The sequence below is a fragment of the Mustela putorius genome, unplaced genomic scaffold (assembly GCF_011764305.1).
Source record: "Mustela putorius furo isolate JIRA1106 unplaced genomic scaffold, ASM1176430v1.1 tig00003845_pilon_pilon_pilon, whole genome shotgun sequence".
In the NCBI taxonomy this organism is placed as follows: domain Eukaryota; kingdom Metazoa; phylum Chordata; class Mammalia; order Carnivora; family Mustelidae; genus Mustela; species Mustela putorius.
This window is the reverse complement of record NW_025421998.1, coordinates 93,033,992-93,054,246: the sequence shown is the minus strand read 5'-3', so window position 1 is coordinate 93,054,246 and position 20,255 is coordinate 93,033,992.

Sequence of the window (20,255 nt, the reverse complement as noted above, 5' to 3'; positions counted from 1 at the left end):
TGGTGGTCCTCTGGGTTTTAAAAGGAAAAAGGAAGGAAGTTCACATTTATTGACCATTAATTATTTGCTGGAAGGTGACAGACTTAAGTGAGACATTGGCTGCTAGTGAGGCTTAGGTTGATTTCTCAGGAGTGCTTCTCAAATTTTCATTGGAATCACCTCGAGATCTGGTTAAAATGCAGATCCTGGACCTGTAGGTCTGGGGTGGGTCTGGGATTTTTACATTTCTAACAAGCCAGTCAGTGGCCCATGACCTCAGAGTCGCATGGGTTGAAGGTGGGGCTCTGCTTCAGATAACTAGGAACAGAGAAGGATATTTATAGGAAGAGGAGGAGTTCTGAAACTACCTCTTTCATCTGCAGTGAAACCAATATAATTATTAAGAATACTGTTTACAAGTCCGGCATGTCTCGTTCTATGGAAGGAATACGAGATAGTTCCTTATACTGACCAAGGCGGTTTGTAATGAAAACTTTTGGCTCCATTTGTTGCCAGGGCGCTGCCAGGGGAACCAGCCCCACAGAGGGAGTGTGTAACCTAATATTATTGTGTGTGAAATAATGAGCTCCGACCTGGGGCTTTGGTTTCTCTCCCTCGCTCAGGGAGCAAGCTAGCGCCCTGCTGTGGTCAGGCGTTTCTCCCCCACCTGGGGCTGCTTCTAAGCCCCTTTGTCTGGGGACAGAAACCTGGATTGTTGACTTGTTCAGAGTATATCGGTATGTTCACGTCTGTTTGGTTATGAGAACCAGAACTGCCAGTTTGTTCTGAAGGTTACAATAGATACAGGATTACAAAACAAGCCAGCGAAATAGAATAGGACCTAGATGGAGGTCACGTTAAAACTCGGGGACTTTCTCCAGGGCCGTGCTATTTGGAATGAAATGACCCCTGATGTTATTTTACCTGCAGAGATGAGAGGAACGTTCTTGCGCCATGCTGAGGTGTTCCAGCATCCTTTCTGTTCCGGCAGAGACATCTACAGAAGGAACAAGGCAAGGCTGTCTTTTCTTTTAAAGATTCAACAGCAGGGAGATTCTAAGCAAAAACCAAGCCTTCCCGGTGACACAAGGAGCATCTGATTGTAGAATACTAAGTGCTGAAAGGGCTCCTGGGCATCACCTAACAAACCCTGTTTCATTTTGGGGGGGCTTGTTGTACTCCAAATTCTCTTCCACCAAAACACACCCATTCACTGTGTTGCATGTAATTTCCAGGGATTAATGGGTTTCCTAACGAACCCACAGATTCCAGATTAAGGGCCTCTGATGTAGTACACTTATTTCTTTTTATAGATGAGAAAATTGAGGCCCAGAGAGAAGCTGACTGACCGTTGGTCGCTCAGCAATGCTCATGATGACTAAGTTAGACCAGAGGATGTGAGTACCACGGGGGTGCACGGGGAAGCCAGGGGTGCGGCTCCCTGCCTGTAGGATTCCTGCTGGCCCCGAGAAGCACCAATTCTAATTCTCTCCAAAAGCAAAGAGCTTTTGGAGAGAATTAGAGCCTGTAGCTGGGAGCAACTCAGTATCTAACCCAAGAACGTTTGAGGAGAAGTAGAAATAATCAAGCCAGAAACTTACTGGCCCTGGATGTTATGATGTGTTCAAGAGACGTAAGTGGGGCACCCTGCTGCTTCTTGGTAGCCGTGCGCTAAGCTGCGGTCTGGGGGTGTTAGAGGGCAGGTAATAAATTCCTTCCAGGGTTTGAATTCACGTACCCACGTGAACCTTCCACATCCCTGAAACCTTACTTAGGCAAGATGCCCCGCTGAAAGGGAAGTCGCAATTTGGCAGCCCACTTTGGGGTCTGGCCGTCCCTGGCACAGTCCCCGTGTTCCATGAATACTTACTTATTTGAAGAAAGGGGCTTTATTTAACATCATTGTAGTTTTCTGGGGAAGGGAGATGCAGGAAACCAGAGGGAGACCAGGACGCAGTGTGCAAGTAAACGGTGGAAAGATGGGGTTCCTAGTGAGGGATGTAGTCTTGCAAACATGCTTCTAAAAGAAGCCAGATACAGAAGGATACATACTCGAGCCCAAGGCAGACACTTAACCCACTGAGCCACCCCGGCGCCCCAACCAGGATCTTTTTCAGGAGAGATCCAGGGTCCGATGAGAATTATCTGGGCTCATTCCTATACATGGTGAAGGAGACACATGTCAGAATGTGAACCTAGCAAGGTGTGCACCAACAGTGGGGTTACTTGGGATGGGTCTGGGAAATCCACCTGCTCACGCCACCTTCGCACACAGGTGGGTGGCAATCAGGGCCAAGAGCTGTGCTGCCCCAGTGAAGTGACCAGCTGATGACCAGCCCTTGTGGCCCACATTAGGGCATCTGGCCTGTCTGCCCCATAGAAGCCACAGGAGGTCAAGAGGGCATTACTCCAAAAAGCCTGAAACGGGCATCCTGAGCCTTGCTCCCTTTCTCCACATGCACGGGTTGAACCTGGATTTTCAGCCATGACCACTGCATAAAGGAAGTAGACCTCCCAGTTCCTCTTTGTAATAAACCTCAGTAGGATGCGGATTTCCATACACCAAACCCGTATCAAGAAACACCATTATTTTTTGAGTGAAAAAAGGGAAGTCACATACAATATGGTTCCTTTCATGGAAGTAGTAAAACCAGACAAAATTAGTCAGTGCCTTGTTCAGGGACAGAGACAAGACAGGAAACAGATACCACGTACTGTAGGAGGTGGTCTCTGGGAGCAGGAGAGGGGGCGGGAAGGGGCACAGGGAAGTATCAGGAATGCTCTGTATTTTATGCTAGGTGGTAGGTACACAGCTGTGTATTTTGTCATTATTCCTTAAACTATATATAAACACATTGTATGAACTCCTATACTTCTATGCAGGGCTCATAATCTAAAAACAAAAAGACAATATAATATCTTAAGGCAACATTTTATGTTGGGATTTCTTCATGCTTTATTTTTTTTTTTTAAGATTTATTTATTTATTATATAAAGAGAGCACACACAAGCAGGGGAAGTGGTGAGGGAGAGGGAGAGGAGCAGATTCCTCACTAGGCCTGGGGCCCGATGCGGAGCTCCCTGTGGGGTGCGATCTCATGACCCTAAGATCACAACCTGAGCAGAAACCAAGAGTTGGAAGCTTAACTGACTGAGCCACCTGGATGCCCCTTTGTGCTTGATTTTTACAAGTATATTCTATGATTTAATATTTTAAAAAAATATGTCAGAGTAAGCTGGCAACTCTTGATTTTTCGAAAGGACATGTTATTTTGAGATTCTGCCCCCCTTACTTTTTTGGTGTTAAACTGCCCTTTCCTTTGATGGCCTTTTCATGAAGTGTTGGTGACAGTAACATTATATCTGGGATTTAAAAGCAAAAAGCTCCCTTACAGGTTAAGTAACAAACCCCCACCCCTACCTTTTCTCCCCACCCCCCCACCCCCCGCCCAAGTTAACCAGTCTGTGACATTCAAAAGACTGGGAACTGCCAGGTGTAGATGACATTTCTATGGGAAATGAAGACATTGCCTTAGTATTGAGCTCTAAGGATTTGTAGGAAAAAAAGGAAAAGGGGTGCTATGTGGCAGAGTAATGCCTGGAGATGATGAAAAGGATAGGTAGAATCTTCTAAAGCTTTTTTCCCCAAGAGCTTTTCCCATTCTCAGATACGCTGGGCATTCGTTTGGTAATTTTTCTTGTGGTCTTGAAAAAAATGGAGTGGGGGACACACAGTCACTCTGTGTCACATTTAGTAGGATACCAGCAAGCGCCACTGTGTTGGAACTTTATTTCCCCAACACTGAAGCTGTAAGTATTCTGTCACCAAGTAGCAGTATTCACAGAATCTGAGAGGACTTAGAGGTAATAGAACAACTATTAGGATAACCGACATTTATTGATCTTTTAGCTGTGCCCTGTGTGAGTGCTTCACTGACACCGGTATGTGCTCAGGGGAAGGGGCTCTGCTTTGGGAAAACAGAGTAAAAATTCTTTCTGCTCTAAAAAACAATTTTGCAATAGTGCGTTTTTTGCCTCTGGATATAATTTTTTTTTCAAGATTTTATTTATTTATTTGAGAGTGAGAGAAAGCAGGAGAGAAGAAGGTCAGAAGGAGAAGCAGACTCCCCGTGGAGCCTGATGCAGGACTCAATCCCAGGACTCCAGGATCATGACCTGAGTCAAAGGCAGTCACTCAACCAACTGAGCCACCCAGGCACCCTCCAGATGTCATTCTTGGAATGTGCCCCTTATTGTATAAGCCACTTGTAACTGGGTGTTTTGTTCCTTGCAGGCAAAAACACCCTGACTGATAATCCCATCCACATATAGCGGACGGCTGCAGTACTAGTCTCCCTCTTCAGGAAGAAGATCAGGGACAGTATTTGGAGGAAAATCTCCCCAGTGGGCAGAACTTCGGCAGATCACCTCGTTGCTTGTTTTGCCTAGGAGAGACAGCTCGAGGTATGGGTTTACTTGTGGATTGTGGTTAATGGTTTGGCTGCATGGTCAGGGACTCGGAAGGACCATGACTGCAGAATTGATGGTCCGGGGAACAGGTGGATGGGTGGATTTCTATGAATGGAAATGAAGAGGTGGTCTTGGCGGAGGGTTTTACTAGTCAGGGAGATAGAACCTTTGCACAGACGTCAGTCAGCCTCCTTCCTCGGCCACTCTAGCCATTGCCAATGTCAGGGGTAAAGGTTATGCATGGTCTCAGAGCCATGGACTTCCACTCACTGAGGCCAGTCTGGCTATGGCCGTTGTTGAGTGCCCACTCTGCCGGCACTAGAGGTCCACCCCGAGGCCCTGATAGAGCATTATTTCCCAGGCTGCTCAGCCAGCTACCTGGTGACGGGCTGGTTACCCTGAGCACTTCCACCAAGGGCTAGTGTTTTGTTCTTACTAGAACATGTACTTACTCTAGGTGTGGATTTGCCTTCCCTGCCCCCAATGCTTCTGCCCAAACTGCCATCTGTGAACTCCCTGAGCCCCTTATCCACCATCAAGATACTGCACAAAGCATCACTTCTGATGAGAAACTCACTTCACTGCAAACAAAGGGAGACAGTTGGTCTGTGCTCATGGAATTCGTTGGGCTTAGCGTATTCCCTGTTATCCAGAGGAGCTCATTGGATGGAGATGTGGAATGGCCTTTCCATGACTTCCAAAAGCTAGGTGGCAGCACGTTTTTGGTTTGAAGTGGTGTCCTCCAGGATGTGCTCCGCGCTCTAAATCAGCATCTAATATAGGCTGCTCTTTCCCCCATAGCCAGGATTCACTGCTCCAGGACTGAGGGGGTAGGGAGGAACTAGTCCTGTCCACTCTCTCCTTTAGTGATCGACAAGGCTATGCTAGTTTAGAGGTCTCAGTTCCTAAGAAAGAAATGCTTCCCCCAGGGACACACCAGTGATTCCACTGAACTAAGAATCGGCAAATAACCTGGTTGCAGGGACTACCTCACGCCAGTGTATCAGCAGGCCCAGGGAGGGAGTTCGAGTCCCGCCTAAGGTAACCGATCCTGACCATCAGAGGAAACTGGGCTGCTACTACACCATGTGGGTAAGAAGTGTGTGTGCCTGGAATACAGACGGTCCCTTGTGGAAGTCTCAGTGCCCTGTGTCCTGTGAAGGAAGTGGATGGCAAACTACAACAACCCAATTCGGGCAAGACTGCCATTGGTCCAGACCCTTTCAGAATAAAGGTTTGGGTCACCCTGCCGGGCAGGAAACCACTACCTGCTAAGGGGTATATGGAATAAAAATAAATAATAAAAATAGTGGAAGGTAATGAAAAATCCTAGCTATGCACAGGGCTCCTACATGGCTATGTTGGTCAAGCCTTGGTTTTGACTCTTGGTTTTGGCTCACGTCATGATGTCAGGGTCCTGGGATGGAGCCTGCGTCAGGCTTCACGCTCAGCGGGGAGTCTGTTGAGATTCTCTTCCTCTCCCTCTGCCCCTCCCCTTGCCCGTGTGCTCACTCACTCTCTCTCAAATAAGTAAATAAATCTTAAAAAAATATGCCAGCTATGACCACATGACCAGTGGTGGAAAGAAGGCTGGAACCATTATAGTTACATATAAATTAACCAGATCGTTCTGTTTTCTTCCCCTCTCCTGTGCTCTTAACATCTAACATAAGACATATTAATAGTAATTAATGTTATGGTTCAGTATTTTAGTTGCAGGATCACAAAGCAGGAGTGTGAGCCAGAGGGAATACCACCTAAAGACAAAAAGGGGCTCAGTTTTTCTTCTGGGAAAGGGCTCGTGTGTTTTTGATGCCGTGTGGGACAGCTGACTCAGGTCGGGGCGGGGTGTCATTATTTTATTATCGTCTTTATCTGGTGGTGAAGTAGGGTTTGAAGAGGCACCAGCTGGAGAAGAGGGCGCTGTGTCAGTCTGGTGGGCTGAGCTCTATTTCCCAGAATCCCTTCCCTGAATGTTTTCAGCTAGGGCCATTTCGTAGCTTACCTGTTTTCATTTACCCGCTGGGTCACCCCCATGAGCCCAGGGCAGCAGCTGGGCCGGCCACTTCTCACCTTCCTCGTCCGCCTTTAGCTCCTCCGGCTCCTGGGCCAGATGCACGGTTAGCTCCCTGGCAAAGGGTAGTGGCTTCTTCTGTAGGACACCCAGAAGGTTGGGGCAGTGAGAACTGATGCAGGTTTCAGTCCGTTCCTGTGGGTTCCAGCTTGCGCTTGTGGGTTAGAGCCTGTCCTCGCTCCCTTCTGTTTTACGTTTATTTTCCTCCGAACTGCCTGCCTTTCAGACTTCAGGCTGCGGCATGTGACCTCAGATGAAGGTCTTGTGTTTTGTGAAGACAAAACGCACACATGATTGTTAACCAGCTCTCATGACCACTGAGGTCAAATCTCTACAAACGAACACACACACACCCTAATGGATCAGCGTCAATGATTCAACCTCTGTCATCTAAATATCATCTAAATTAGATGTGCTAATAAGTTAGCTTGATATTTCATTATTCAAGTTACAGGACATGAAAGGGAATGAGCTAGAAGAGGAATGAACATTATTCAAAGATGGGGAAAGAGACTGTGTGGCTTCATATTCTCTTTTGGAAAGAGGGTTAGTGTGCTTTGGCTGTATAAAGAGTAATTGTGGGGCGCCTGGGTGGCTCAATGGTTGAGCCTCTGCCTTTGGCTCGGGTCATGATCTCAGGGTCCTGGGATCGAGCCCCACATGGGGCTCTCTGCTCAGCAGGGAGCCTACTTCCCCTTTCTCTCTCTCTGCCTGCCTCTCTGCCTACTTGTGGTATCTCTGGCTATCTGTCAAAAAAAAAAAGAATAAAGAGTAATTGTATCGTGTTAGGTGAATGCATAATTTTGCTGTGTTTTTGTTTGTTTGTGTTTTTGGTTTTTTTTTTTTGTGGGAGTTAAATGTGATTCAGAGAAGTATGTATGGATGATAAGGGGTGGACCGTGGTGGGTTGTATTGTGTCAAATAGGCTGAGTCAGAACTACACTTCCCAGAATCCTCTTCTCTGTAGAGCTTGCCCAAAGTAGAATTTATATGAGATGTGAAAGACAGAACACAGCAATGGCCAACCCAACATCAAGTGGGTGGGGGATAGGGGAAAAGAAAATATTCTGCTTCTTATGAGAAGAATTCTGTAGTGACAAGATACAGGGTACCCATGCCCGGTATCTTGTCACTACAGAAGGTTGAAGAATTAGGAAAACAAATGCCCTCTACCACAGGCACTAATATAAATCTAAAGCCTATTTAATTTTATCCGAACCTAACAGAAGAAAGTAAAACTGAAGAAATTACTGAACTTAAGAAAAATGTTTCTTCACCACAAGAGATGTTAGTTCCTAAAATACTCCAAGACTAAAATAAAAGGATTATGAATTATGAAAAGCATCATTACAGTTTCTGAAATCACACTTCGGTTGTAGACGGAGCTGATTCGCTCCAGACTGTAAGACACAGAGCGCGGCTGCTGCTGCTCTGTCGCCTTCCTTCTCGCCTCTCCCCACTCCCAGTTTTGCCGGTGCTGTTTCCTGCTGTCCTAACTCTCTGTTTACCCGGATACAAAGCCTTCCATCTCTTCCCCTTTGCAGCCCGTCCATCCTAGAGTTCTTGATTCTGACTTGTTGTGCAGCTAGATTTCATCACCTATTTTTTTCTTTTTTTCTTTTCTTAAAGGATGACTATAGTTTCTGAATTATTTCACGTGTGAGAGTGTCTGTCTGTCTGTTGCTTCAATGTTGGCTTGACCCGGTGTGACATTCTTAGGTCACAATTTGCGCCCCCCAGACCTTCTTCTTTTTTATTTATTTATTTATTTATTTTTCTCAGACCTTTTTTGATGAACTCTGTGTCCTCTGGCATTGACCATTGGTGTAAGGGGAGTCTGAGACCAGCTTGATTCCCCACCCTCATTTAAAAGTGATCTGTTTTTGGGGTGTCTGGGCGGCTCAGTCAGTTGAGCATCAGACTCGTGGTTTTGGCTCAGGTCCTGATCTCAGGGTCTTGGGATCGCGCCCGCATTGGGCTCTGCACTGGGCATGGAGTCACCTTGGGATTCTCCCTCTCCCTGGGCCTCTCCCCCTGCTCATGCTCTCTCTCTCTCAAATAAGTAAATAAATCTTTAAAAAAAAAAAAAAAGTGATCTGTTCTTATTTTCCTTCCACCACTGTATCTGAATGATTCTTTTTTTTTTTTTTTTTTTTACTTTAAACCTCTGAAGCTCAGAATCTTAAACCGGTAGGTCTATGTTGGTTTTACTAAAACCATTTTCCTGGCCTAGGTACTATCTCTTCAGTCTCTGGATTAAACTTTTCTTTCAGGTCAGGGAAATTTCCTATATCATATCTCTGCGTAATTTTGAGTTCCTTTTGTTGAGCTCTGTACAGAAGGGACACTGATTAGCCTTACTTGATAGAACAGCTCTGACTTCTATACCGGTCACATTCTTTTTTTTTTTTTTTAACCTGTAACATTCTAACTGCTTCGTCTCTGTCTTTTCCCTCTACCTCCACCCTCATCTTGTCTCTCCTTCATAATGGTGTTGATTTGATTTTTAGCCATGATTATTAATTTTTTTTAGCCATGATTATTTTATTATTTTCTGATTTATTTATTATATCTGTAATCATGGAATTTTGGTTTTCAGTTTATTTCCTTAGCTCTGCAGCCTCCTTTTTCATTCATTCTTTTATTATCTCACTTTTGAGTTCTTGTTTTATTATTACTATTATTATTATTATTTAAGTAGGTTCCACTCTCAGTGTGAAGTCCAACACAGGGCTTGAACCCATGACCCTGAGGCCAAGCCCTGAGCTGAGATCAAGAGTTGGATGCTTAGCTAAGCCTTCAAGGCACCCAAAGTTTTTGTTTTATTAAATTAAATCCACATTACATTGTTCTAAAATGTAAAACACATGTATAGAGTCTGTCTCTCTTATTTGGGTTCTAGCCTCCAGAAATGTGAAACAAAACATTTCTGTTGCCCAAGCCACCCACTTAGCGGTACTCTTTGATGGCCGCCTGAGCAAACCAATACTCCCGGCCACCTTATTTAACATCCCAGCCAGCCTCTAGCATTCTGTCCCTTGTCCTTGCTTTATTTTCTTCTTTGCGACCTAGCCCCTCCTGATGTATCCTATCATTGTTAAATTCACTTTGGGTATTGCCTGTCTCTCCCCACATGGAACGAAGGCAGGGATCCTTGCTTTGGTTCGCTGATTTATCCCTAGGGCCTCGCACATAGTAGAAGCTCAATTCAACAGTTGTTGAATGAATGCATCTAAACCTGACGCCTCGCACGCACTCAGGGATGACCTAGCGTCAGGTCTGCTGAGAACTAATGAAATCACACTGATAACTGCTCTATGATTTTTTTGGGAAAATGTTTCTGGAGGCATTCATCCATTCGGAGAGTATTTACGGAGAGCCACTACACACCAGGTGCTGCTCTCCGTGGTGAGAGTATGAAGTAAACAGAACCCAAGAGGGAGAAAGATACAATAAACAAACCAGTGATGACATAATGTCAGGTAGTGATAGGTGCTATGAACATTACCTAAGCAGGATGAATGTTCCAGAGCGTTAATTAAACAGGGTGAGCGTTCCGGGTAACAATTGCCATAAATTCCAGACCACCTGGAAACCGAGTGGCCAACGACAATCGCACGTTATTGCTCACTGTCCTTTGGCAGGCTGAGCCCATCAGGGTGGCTCTTGCTGGGATCTCACGTTGAGTGCAGTCACCTCGTGGCAGGTCATGGGTCATCCGAAGGACCGGTTGGGTGGGATGCTGAGGGCTCACTCACTTGGCGCTCACTGACGTTGACTGCCGGCTGGGGGCTTACCTGCGCTGATGACCAGAGTGCCCACTTGTAGCCTCTCTAAGTGGCCTGGCCATCTCAGTTTAGCAGCTCAGTTCTGGAAGAAGCTCTCCAAGAGCATGTGTTCCAAGCAGCAGGAAGCAGAGGCTTCTGGGCCGTGAAAACCATAGTCACTTCTACCGTATTCTGTTGGTTAAGTCAGCCGCCGCAGGGCCCCTGTTTTCAAGGGACTAGTGAGAGAACCCGTGGGGTGGGCCCGACTGCTGCACACTTTTGGAAAACACAGTCGGTGCCATCTGGGTCTTGTTATGTGGCAGGCAAGCAGGAGAAAGAGGTGTCCTTTGTGGCAGAGTCCTCTCTGCTAAGGTGGCCTTTGAGCGCGGGCCTGGGGGGGAGTGAGAAAATTAGCCATGTGGGTATCTGGGGAAGAGTGTTCCAGGCCAAGCATGGCAGGTACAGAGGCCCCGAGGCAGGAACATGTGTGGCGTAGTGAGGAACGGCAGAGACGGAGTGGGAAGGCAGCCGTGGAATCTGCCCTTGGAAGACTCCGTGGGGGAGATACATGCAGTGTCTTACCCGCAGGATGGAACAGTGCACCAGACGCCTAAAGGATCTTCAGTGGGCAGGGAGCCCTTGTTGGTGACTCTGTCCACGCTTGCCCCGGGCTGCCCGCCTTCTCCTGCCATACCCTCCCCCTGAGGCCCCTGGTGCCCTTTGCTTCTTGGTCTCCACCAGCCCACGAGGCCTTGTCTGGAAGTCACTGTTCTCTACCTGGAAGCCTGGTGCCTGCCGGTCAGGCCACCCATGTTGCTGTGTTTGCTGCAGTGTGACTTAGTGTTGGACGTCCCAGAGCAAGCCCTGGGTACTTGTGTCATAGCGCTGGTGGCACAGCACTTCTCCTTTTAGGTTAGCAGATCAGGACCCCAGCCCAGACATAAGATGATGGCTCAGAGCCAAGGGGGCTTAGGTGCCCCTTGGCTGGGACTTCAGCCTGCCCTGTCCTATCCCTTGCCCACTTCCAACCAGGCCCCTTCTGGGGGTCTGAACTCTTAGCCCACCACCCAACCCACTAGCTGGATGAGCCCTGCCTCACAGCATTGACTATCTGGAACCATGACAACCCTAGCCTGAATCTAAACTCTTGTGGGGCCATCTGGTTGGTTGGTTGGTTGGTTTTTGCACTTAAAGACGGGCTGCAGGGCGACTAGTTGAGTGGTGAGGGTACTGATTCGGAAGCCTGCCCGCCTGGGTTTGGCTCTGGCTCTGCCACACACTCATGGTGTTACCTTGGACAAGTGGTTTAATCTCCATGTGCTTTTTTTCTTCAATAGAGGGCTTTCACTGCCTCTTTAAGAGATTATAAATAGGCTTTAAGAATGAGCTGTCATTTTGTTATTTCCATAGCTGGACAGATCTTAGATCTTCTTCATCAGCCTGCTAAACTGTTCCTTTTTCAGAGACTTGGACACCATCCCAAAATATCCTGGTATATTTGTTTTTAACTTCTGTGGCTTGCAGAATCGATGTAGCAACCTGATTTTATGCAAGTCCAGGGTCTTTCCCTTTAAGTGTTAACTCCTCTTCCTGGGCTTGAAATTGTGAACGAGCAATGCCGACTTCATTCAAACACTGTTGATGTATTTCTCACCTGAGTAATCTCAGATTTCAACAAGAGCCCCATCCTTCAGAAGGACAGTGGTGACGAGAAGTGAGCACACAGACCTCATCTGGTCGCAGAAGCCAGAATAACACCTTCCATCATGTTCTATACATACCACCAGCCAGTGCATCCTGTAGGCAGTTCCTTACTATTTCTACACCATTTGTCCACCCAGGACCTCTTCTTTTTCTTTCCAAGGAGACAGTTCTGCATAGATGTGAGTGAAGTCCCTCTGGGGCCCTTCATAACGCGTGTGCCTCCCTTCGTAGTGAAGTCTACCTTTTCTAGAATGTTACCAGTCAGGGTGCTGAGAAGGTCTTTATGCCCACAGTAGATGCGGCAGAGACCCCCTTGCCATGCTTTTGTCTCTGCATCTATAAAGTGGGGTGTCTACACTACTGATGCCACAGGCTTGCCATGAGTATTTCTTGAGATCCCGCAGGTAAAGGGTTTAGAAAGATGCCTGGCACACGGCAGCCGCTAAGCTTACTTGACTCTAGTTACTTTACTCTCTCAGACTCTGGGACTCCTTGCGTAACGCTCTGGACCTTTCCGTGCTGCTCTCCAGAGCCACGCCCTGTAGCTGGGCCCAGTCTCAAGGTCCTGCACCCACTGGGCCTCTCAGGTTATTTTCTCCTCCCAGCTGTCCTGCTGTCCTGATCACCCATCACGCCCCCTGCCTGGATCAGTTACTCAGAGAGCCGAGAAGAGTACAAAATTCATTTTGTGATAGTATTTAGCGAGAGCCCATTTGAATTTCCAGAGCCTGGACCAGGGGACTTAAAATAGGGATGGGTACCTTTGGAGATAAAACAGAAGGCTTGGCCGTCAGCAGGCTTCAGCAGCGGCCACACAGTGGCAGCCCTGGCTGACTAGCTGGGGAGGGTGACTTGCTTTCTCTTTAAGACGTGCTAGGCACGAAGTGGGCAGTGTGGTTGGAGGTCGCCAAGAGAGCTGGCTTGAGTTTTTCTTATCTCCAGCATGCGGTGTTTGGGGGTGCTTAGGGATAAGGAGGGGGCGAGGTGGGAGGCAAAGTGTCTGATGTTGCAGTCGTGATGCGCAGACGTTGTAGCTTTGTCCCTATTTGCGAATGCTGGTCCCCTGAGTCCAGCTAATCACAAAAGGGTAACAAGGAGCATTTGAAGCCTAGAAATAGGCTCTGGTTTCTGTGTTAATAAAATTCTTTTAACTGTGGGAAAAATGCATAACATAAAATTTGCCATCTTAACTCTAAATGTCCAGCAGTGTTAAGTATATCCACATCATGGCATGACCAATCTCCATCTCTGTCTTCATCTTGCAACACTGAACCCTAGAGTCATAAACAGCCCCTGCTTTCCCCCTTCCAGCCCCTGGTAGACATCATTCTGTCTGTTTCTATGAATTTGACCAGTCTAAATACCTTTTCTAAATGAAGTCACACGGGGCTGGTTTCCGGCTTTTGAAAGCCCAGACCTCTGGAAACCTTTAAGACGGTCCCCAATGCAGACACCACCGTCACTTCTGTGGCTGCTTCTTCTCTGTCTTCCTCTGGGGGGGCTGCTCCTGCCTGGGCTCAGCTCACACGTACTGCCTTCCTCCCCACCCAGCCTCTGGCCCATATCTGCCTGTACACTGTTCCCGGGTGGGCTCCGCCAGCCAGGGCTCTACTCACCCTCTAAGAGCTAATGCTCCTAACCTCCCTTTAAGGCTTTATCCTCCCCGGGCCTCTGTCCTGAAGCTCCTTCCCCTGGTTCACTCCTGCAGACACCATGACTTCAGACTTCTAGCCTTTGGAACTGGGAGAGAGAATAACTTTCTGTTGCTTTAAATCACCCAGTTTGTGATAATTTATTATAGCAGCATCAGGAAACCAATACAAACCCCAAAGCTTTACTAACGTTATATTTCTTGACCTGGGTTAAAGGTACACGGGAGTTTCTTTATTATTGTTTTGAAACTGTACATATAAGTTATATACACATATATGATTTCAGTAACAAAATAAAAAATAAAAAAACAGCAAAAGGAACATCTAAGGAGTTTCTGGGCTTTGAAGATGCATTCAGGTTGGGCACATTCGGCTGTGGGTTTGCTGTGTATGCCAAGATAGAGGCAGGTCTGTGGGGCACGTGTGGGAGGGGACATTCTGTAGTTGAACTTGAATGTCGTAGATAATGGCCAAGGGGCTGTGGAGGTTTGTGTATTACAGGCAAGAGCTTCTTGTGATCATGGACCAGACCCCATCCCAGCAGGGGCCATGGCAACAGGAGGAGGCGATGCCCTCCTTCTCGGGCGCAGCAAGCCATGCCCCCTCACAGGGAGGGCCCTAGACCCAGAAGCTGAAGTGGAGGGGCCACCTGTGGGGCTGCATGTGCACACATCCCTCGGAGAGCTCCGTAGGGATGTGGCTAACCCGCAGCACCTATGTGGTGTGCATCCGGAGGGCTTCTCGCTATGCTCTGATGGGCGATGTTCGGGGAATAAGGAAGCGAGAGCCCTGTGTCCCTTGGAGTAGCGAAGGTCTGAGTAGCCCCACCATCTCCAAGATGTTCTTTACAACACCGGGCACACCTGGCTCTCTGTTGCTGCCCCTGTGAGCCTTCTAGGAGGAGGGCCTCAGCAAGGCCGCAAGGAGTTCCCCCTGAGCCTGACACAGCGGCCAGTGGTAGGCGAGCACAGACCCCTGGCCCCCCCATAGCCCCCCCACCCCCGCGCCCCCGGCCCTTGGGGTCATGGGACTTCCTCTCCGCGTGCTTCCTTCAAAACCCCGTTGACTTTGTGAAGCTTCCGGGCAACTTTCCTCCTCCATTTCCTTCCACCAGTGGTATCGGGACTGTGTGATTTTCTCTCTGCTTCGTCCCCCACCTTGTAGTTAGAGGAGATAATAGCCATCCCAGGAATTCTCAGTAAATGTGTATCATTTTAGCTGAAAAGAATGTTTTTAAAGGATTCAAAAGCGAATATCGAGTACCTTTTGGAACCATCCCGAACAGATGGACGCTGGCTCTGAGTGTATGACAGAAGTGCACTTCGGAAAGTGGGAAGAGAGGGGAGAAAATCACTTTATACCCCTCTTAAAGCTCTGCTAAGTTCTGTTTAATGGATATTCTGGGAAGAGCTGGGCCGCCCTGCGGCTGCAGCCAAGTTGTAAAAGTGTTTGGGACGTAGAAAGGTTAGGAAAGAGACCAATTGTACGGTCATTTCTAACGATCTGATGGGAAGGGTATTTGGAATGGCTTAAATGCTGGCTGTGAGGAAACCAGTGATTGGAAAAATAACATCACGGGGCTCTTTATAAGGCCCACTGGTGTCATGATGCAATGTGATTATTTTTTCTGACTTTCTGTTTTTGCCACAGGAAAAGGAAGAAGGGAGGGAATCGGAGGAGTGCTCAGAGACTTAATTACCAGCGCTTTTCTCAGATAAATTATAAACAGGCAGTTAAAGAATTCTCTTGCTACAGCAAAGACACAAAGCAGCCTTTAAACATTTTGGATGTCAACATGCCCTAATTTCAAAGGCACTAGAGCTATGTATAACCCCAAAGATAATCTTTTTCTCCAGGGAATTACTAAACAGAGTATTAAAAAAAAAGTAACCCCTCCTGTCCATTCCTGGGCCCATAGAAGGCATCATTAATCAATCACGGCAGAATCCCACCCCCACGCCCCACCCCCATGGAACAGAGATGCTGCCCCAGAATTCTCAACAGTGTGTGCCTGACAGCTACTACAAATAGATCAGAATTGGCCTGTGAGCTGAGCCAACTACAGAGGCACCTAGTCCAGTGGTTAAAACTGTTGTCTTTGGAGCCAAATCTCAGTTCAGTCACTTAAACTTTCAGATTAAGTTTCCTGACCTGCAAAATGCAGATAAGAATAGTACCTATCTCACTGGGTTGTTGTAAGGATGAAATTAAGTGCCACACCTGAAGAGCTTAGACCAGAACAAAGAGTAAGTAGAAATAGTCAGTAAAAAAAATTTTTTTTCCAGGATAAAAAGTTAAAGAAGATAATTTACTATGTAACACTGGAGGAAGAACTAGATTAAGATTTAGGCGTAATTTAGAAATTAAAGATTTATTCAACAGAGGTATATTTAGCAACTATTATGTGCCCGAGCATGTGTAAAATGTTGGGGATTCTGTGGCTAGCAAGACAAGTGAGGCAGCATTTTTACCCAGGTGACATAAATGTAGCTCTAAGTTGGCATCCTTTTAAATGCAATGATATAGTGGTTAAGTCATTGATTTATATTCAGTTGTTCCACAACAAAATTCTATTTAACAGAAAAGGAATAATTGAGAAGCTAAGTGGCCAATTAAATATGGAAAGCTACTTAACCTCATTAATAAAGAGGGAAAAATTAATACAACAATGAGAATGGGGGTGGGGAAGAGGAGAGAAGTAGATCAAATGTAGGCATTCAGCATCCCAATAAAATGAATTCCAGCAAAAGAGAGGAGAGGCAGAGAAGAGGAGCAAATCACCAAAGAAATAATGTAAAAATATGTCCAGGCCTGAAGGGCAGCTGTCTCTAGATATAAAGGTCTGCTGAAGTGCAAAATGAATGCAGAAGAGCCTCACCAAACTATATTATCATGACATTTCTGAATCTCAGAGATAAAGAAAAAACAAACAAGGTTGGAGAAATGTTGGAAACTAGTTCAATGAAAGAAACAGGAGTCAAAATGGCACTAGATATTTATTTCTTCTTTTTCAGATTTTACTAATTTATTTGACAGAGAGAGAGATGCAGTGAGAGAGGGAACACAAGCAGGGGGAGTGGGAGAGGGAGAAGCAGGCTTCCTCCTGAGCAGGGAGCCCGATGTGAGGCTGGATCCCAGGACCCTGAGATCATGACCTGAGCCAAAGGCACAGGCTTAACCCACCGAGCCACCCAGGGGCCCCAGGATGATTTTTTTAAAAAGGTAAAATCATGACTCTCACAAATATAAAGTGAACATGTATTAAATATTGTACCTAACTCCTTATTAATGAGGGAACCAGTGAGATGTTATAACCAGTTGAAAGCCGCCAAAGAAGCACAGATTTATAGGGAATAAAGGAATTTCTTTCCCTCTTTCTCCCTCTCTTCCTCCCTCCTTTTTTCTTTTCTTTTCTTCTTTCTCTCTTTCGGAATAAAGGCATTTTCAGATGAATTTACAAACAGGTATGAAACCCTTTTGTATGGGTTGGGGAGAGGGACATGGATTATTTCTTTGCATATGTATAGATAAGAATTATTTGGGGGGCGCCATCAGTTATCTACAATTTCCAGAGTTGTAAAATAGCTCAAAGGCAGTGAAAGGCACAGAGCCCCCATACTGTCAAAACCATGTAACTCCAGAGGATGTGCTCTAAACAACACAGAGTCCGACACTGAGGCAGATTTCCCAAGTACACTCCCAGGTGATTTTTATTGGGATATACTACTAGAGAATACACGCCAGCAAAAGGAGGGAGTGGAATTAAAAAGGGAGGTGGAGGGGTGTCTGGCTGGTGTGGTTGCTAGAGTGTGTGACCCTTGATCTCAGGGTCATGAGTTCGAGCACCACATTGGGTATAAAGATGACTTAAAAAAAATTAAATTAGGGGCGCCTGGGTGGCTCAGTGGGTTAAAGCTTCTGTCTTCGGCTCAGGTCATGATCTCAGGGTCCTGGGATCAAGCCCCGCATCGGGCTCTCTGCTCAGCGGGGAGCCTGCTTCCTCCTCTCTCTCTCTGTCTGCCTCTCCGCCTACTTGTGATCTCTGTCTGTCAAATAAATGAATAAAATCTTAAAGAAAATAAATTAATTTAACAAGGGGGGCAGAAAGAGAGCAGGAAATGGGATCCCTAAAACAGGGGCTAGGTACCCAACACAGGAAGGTGTGAAGAGAGGTCCCTGCCATAGGGGAGCATTAGGTCAGAGCCCAGCCAGCTTCAAATGCAGGAGGAAGGGGGTCTCCTGAGGGGCTCCAGGAAGAAGAAATGGAACTGATGTACTTGAACATATGGAAAATATCACGGAAAGGCCCTTGGCAGAGATGTGAAAGCTTTTAGAGAGCACTAAAGATAGGTAATAGAAGGCAAAGTGAATAAAAAAGCAGCCCTCATTGACTTTGGGGATACTGGAGGGTTGCACAGGATGGGGTCTAAATAATGCTTCCCCAACTCATCATAGTCGTTATAATGTAAATACAACTCTTCACCCCAAAATTGTCATAGAGCTGTGTTGGGGCGGTGGGGGAGGGGAGGTGATAGGTGTACCTGTGGGAAACTTCGGGACTCATACACCAACATCTGTGAATAATGTTTAAAAATGATAAATTAAGAAATAGCAGTAGAAGCATGGTATTCCTCATTTGGAGGTTAAATGCCAGAGAAAATAGTTAGAAGCTTGCCAGTGGCTGCCTCTGGGAAGTAGACTCTGGTGGTAGGAAAGCTTAGGGCAGGGAACTGCTGTTTTTCATTAAAAACCTCTATACATGCATATACACATACATGTGTATGTATATATAAAACTCTACATATATTTATTAAAAATAAATTGGAAAAAAATGATTATACCTAAAAAAAGGCATTTATTATTAAGTGCTGGTGAGGTGTGGGTAATCTCAAACACTCCTCGTGAAGTAGAAATTGGTATAGCCTTTTTGGAAAGCTCAGCCAGCAGAATCTAGTGAAATTTTACATGTCCAAACCCGTCCACCCAGCAGTCACACATCCTAGCCTTTATCCTTAGAGGAACGCTTGCAGGCAAGTTCCAGGAAGCATGGCCAAGGATGTTCCCGAAGCATTGTTTATTTTATTATTATTTTTTTTCCGAAGCATTGTTTATAAGGTAGAAAGATGAGGCTGCGACAAATGTCCGATACAAGGGACATGGTCATACAACAGAACAGAACCCAAGTCTGGCTTCACACTGTGCTATTGGGGTGTGATAGGTGTCCCATGGACCAGTTAGCTCTCTGATGCCTCATTTAGTGACAAACACAAGTTCCAGAGCAATGTTAATGTTAACATTGTGGCCACACCCATACAGAATGAAGCAATATATATATATATATATACAGATGTAGATATATATGGATATGTGTGTGTATACATATGTATACTTTGCAGGGCTATATGACTTTATGTGTTTTTTTTTTAATTTTATTTTTATTTAATTGAAACAGAGAGAGAGAGATCACAAGTATGCAGAGAGGCAGGCACAGAGAAAGAGAGGAGAAAGCAGGCTCCCCGCTGAGGAGAGAGCCCATTGCGGGCCTCGATCCCAGGACCCTGAGATCATGACCTATAGCCGAAGGCAGAGGCTTAACCCACTGAGCCACCCAGGCACCCATGACTTTATGTTTTAATTCGAGTTAGTTAACATACAGAGCTCTATGAGGGTCAGGTGTACACAGGTGATTCACACTCCATACATCACCAGGTGCTCATCATGACAAGTGGTCCCCATCCTGTGTCAGCCATGAAGCAGTGTATTTTTTATACGTTCATTTAAGCATGTCTACGCACAGGAAACGATCCGCAGCCACACATACCCAACTAATAACGGAATCAGGTGAGGACTTCTCTGTCTTTTGCAGGGAAGGGGCAAAATGGAAGTCAGTTTTTAAATAAAAAAATTTTTGTGTGGGCGCCTGGGTGGCTCAGTTGGTTAGGCGACTGCCTTCAGCTCAGGTCATGATCCCGGAGTCCCAGGATCGGGTCCCACATTGGGCTCCCAGCTCCATGGGGAGTCTGCTTTTCCCTCTGACCTTCTCCCCTCTCACGCTCTCTCTCACACTCTCTCTCTCTATTAAATAAATAAAATCTTAAAAAAAATTTTTTTTGGTGAATCATGGCAAAATACACATAGCATAAATTCACTGTCTTAACTGTTTTTCGGTGTACAGTTGAGTAGTATTAAGCACATTCACATCACTCTAGAGATGTACAACCATCTCTAGAACGTTTTCCATCTTGCAAATCTGAAACTCTCACATCCTTTAAACAGCAACTCCCTGCTCCCCCCTCCCTGCAGCCCCTGGCAACCACCATTCTTTGCCTTGTGAATTTGGCCACTGTGTACCTCCTACAGGTAAATTGTCCCGTAGATGTCTTTTCTGTGACGGGCTTATTTCATTTTGCACAATGTCCTCTAGGTTCATCCGCGTGGTAGCTTGTGTCAGATTTCTTCCCTTTGTAAGGCTGGTTTGTGCTCACTTTTTTTTTGTGAGAACATATACCCGTATTTAAGTGAAATGAAAAAGAAACACAGTTTTCAAAAGGAAAAACAAATATACAAGTAGAAAAATGAACTGGTGGGAAATACACAAAAATGTTGCTC